Source organism: Gymnoscopelus braueri, assembly GCF_963280865.1.
Source record: "Gymnoscopelus braueri genome assembly, chromosome: 24".
NCBI classification, from domain to species: Eukaryota; Metazoa; Chordata; class Actinopteri; order Myctophiformes; family Myctophidae; genus Gymnoscopelus; species Gymnoscopelus braueri.
Genome location: NC_137626.1, coordinates 33,467,561 through 33,471,206, shown reverse-complemented (window position 1 = coordinate 33,471,206; position 3,646 = coordinate 33,467,561).

Genomic DNA, 3,646 nt, shown 5'->3' with positions numbered 1-3,646 from the left:
TATTTAATATATACTTGTAGAACATTTTTGAAAAATCTCGAAAATGTTTGCAAGAAATGTAATTCATTTTTAATTATTTAAAACATAAATCTTCTCTTCTGGAGGTCCCTGGCACAAAACATTTTCAGATGGTGGTCCGCGGACAAAAACATGGCGGGGGGTCCTTGACTTTTGAAAATAATTGAGAACCACAGCACTACAGGACCAATACACAGGACACCAATGGAAACAAGCCCCTATAGGGCTTTTTGTGTTATCCTTTTAGCATCATTGTAAAAATCATACCACTGCACTGTTTGCAAACTGTTAATAAACTATTCAATCAATCAATCAAAAACTGTTTCTCAATGTCTGGACTGGGGCCCTAACGGGGATCCAAATGGACCCTTTAAGGGTCTATAAGTCTGAGAAGGTACACATTGAACCTTGTTTCTTTTTTTTGGGGGGGGGACCCCAATCTACACTGGAAAATGATCAGAGTTAATTTAATCAATTTTGTTTCATTTTACGCTCTCAAGAGTTAAAGACCACTCTCCATCATTTAGCTGGGGACCACCTGGAACCCCCTCAAGGACCACTGGTGGTCCCCGGACCACTGGTTGAGAACCACTGATCTACGCTATTGAACTCACAATGCGTTTGTTTTAAAGAGAGGGAGAGGGAGAGAGAGAGAGAGAGAGAGAGAGAGAGGCAGACAGACAGACAGACAGACAGACAGACAGACAGACAGACAGACAGACAGACAGTGGGGCGGCAGTAAGCCGACACTGACCTCTTTGTGTCACTAATTAAATTATATTTGAAAGATTCATAACACTTGGTAAGACTTAGGGTTAGAGAGATGTTCCGGTCGGGAATCGAACTGGTGACCTTTCGATCCACAGCTCCCCTTTCCCCCTCCTCCACAGCTTCTCCTCCCCCCTCCTTCCCCTTTTTTCCTCTTCTCCCCCCCCCCCCCCACCCAAGCTATTGTTCCCCAGCTTTAGCGGAGGAGGTAGAGCGGCCACTTTGGGAATTAACGGAAGGTTACCGGTTCGATCCCAGGGGGTCCCCCCCTGTGTTACTATCGAAGTGTCCTTGAGCAAGACACACGGAACCCCTAACTGCCCCCGACGAGCAGGCATCTAGCATGGTTTCCTCCGCTGTTGGGCGCGTGAATGGGTGAATGTAAAGTACTTTGGATAAAAGCACGATATAAATGCACCGTTTATAGACAGATGGACAGAGTGAAAAAGAGAACACGAGAGAGACACAGAAGGGGTAAAGGTGGGAGGGAGGGACGAACGGGACTGATGAACACATCAAAACTCATCACCAGAGGCAGAGCTTGCCGTTTCCAATAAGCTACAGAGATTACACCAACCATGATGGAATGGAAAACAAACCATCACCATTTCCCTCGCCTAGATGCTATGGTGACACATTCTATTCAATCTGATCAAGTTATGTGAATAATGCTGATATGATTTAACCATGACGTTTCACTGTCCGTTGGTGCGCTGCTTGTCGCGAGCGGAAAACACGTACTCTGAAAAGAAAGCTGCCAGTGGGAACCGCACATCCCCCCGCGCGCAATAATAAAAAACGCACATGTTCGGAACGCGCATCCGGCGAGGCCCCCTGGGTGCACATGGGCCCCCGTTTCAAGTGAGACCGGGGGTGCAAACATACTAAGGCTGCCTCTGTAGACACAGAAAGACAGGAATGAACGATTCAGCCCATTCATCACACATCAAGCTGCTGTCATCCAGGCATTCTGTTATTACCGTCTGCAGAGAGGCTGATTGAGAGTGTGGCGAGCGCAGATTAAAGGACCATGCTGGTGTTTATTCTGCTCGGTCTGTACGTGACTGTACTGGCCAACGTTTTCCTTACAGTGCATTTTGAGGAAGCCACGGAATTCTGTTTCATTTCGGTACGGAATGAAAATCAACCGAAATGACAGAAATTATTTACAATTTTACAATAACCACTTGAGCCCTAGTATTCCTATTCCGGTAGGAGCATTTGCCAAAAATAGCAGATCTGCAAGCTTGTAGATCGGCTATTTTCGGCAAAGAGGTTTGTTGTAGAGGGGGAAGAAGAGCAGACCAGGTACAGAGTAAAAGGTCAAGTTTACTAAGTATTGACGCTGCAAATGTCTGAAAATGAAAATAAAAAACATTGATTGACACAACTCTGATGATAGTGCGACAAACAAGTCTATGAAGCTATCTATGAAATCTATGAAAATGTGTAATCTGCAACACAATTTTATACAATATGTAGTGGGGTGGGGGTCCCTGCTTCATCTCTCTCTCTCAGCCAGGGGGTCCTTGGCCTGCAAAACGTTGAAGACCCCTGACTTGGAGGATCAGCCCAGATTAGAAGGTTTGAAGATGAAGCAAGAGAGGCGAGGTTGAGATGGTTTGGACATGTGCAGTACATTTACTCAAGTACTGTACTTATGTACAATTTTGAGGTCTTTTTACTTTACTGGAATATTTTCTGTTTGCAGTACCATTACTTCTACTCCACTACATCTCAGAGGAAAATATTGTACTTTTACTCCACTACAATTATTTGAAAACTTTAGTTACTAGTTACTTTGCAGATATAAATGATTACATTATAAAACATACATTAACCATTTAAGCCCTATTTTATACAAAGGCTATTTGAAAATAGCTGATCTACAAGCTCACAACGCGTTGTGAGCTTGTAGATCTGCTTGTAGATCTGCTATGTAGATCTGCTATTTTCAATCATTTTTGTACTTTTACTTTTGTTACTTTGGTGTATTTTGATGCCAATACTTTTATACTTTTACTCAAGTAACATTTTGAACACAGGCCTTTTACTTCTAACAGAGTATTTTTATATTGTGGTATTGCTGCTTTTACTTAAGTACAATATCTGAGTACTTCATCCACCACTGTAGGGAGGAGGCTCACATTGGGAGAAGGATGCTGAAGATGGAGCTGCCTGGCTACAGGAGAAGAGGAAGGCCAAAGAGGAGGTTTATGGATGCGGTGAGAGAAGAGGACAATGCAGGTTGGCTGGAGTGACCAAGGGAGACGCAAAAAAGAGAACCAGATGATCCGCTGTGGTTGACCCCCGTGGGAATTAGCCAAATGAAGACAAAGAAGATGAAAATCAACTTGATGTTTTAGTATCTGTATTTTACTTGAGTATTTGTTTAGTTTTTATTCACTCATATATTGTACTTTTGGCTCCAGTTCCATTTCTAAGAAAGGATTTTTTTTTAAATATGGACCACTTTTTTAAAAAAATCTGTAAGCTCTACAATCTACAAGCTCACAACGCCCGCGATGTGATGTGTTGTGTGCTTGTAGATCAACTATTTTCACTATAATTGATATTTTGGGCAAATTTCTGGACAATCTTGAAAATGTCAGTTTGAAAATACCAATGCATTGAATATTTAAAAAAAAAACTCCAATACTTTAACTACAGGGGTTGAGTACTTTGCCCACCTCTGTACGTGACAAATAAAGGCTTTGAACCTTCACAACACAAGCACAACATAATCAGACGACGGCAGGAATTGGAAAAATGGGTCCGTTGTTGCAAAAGCAATTTGTCTGGAATACGGATGAGAATGAAAGTGGAATGGAATGAAGGAATGACATATCCTGCTGTGGTA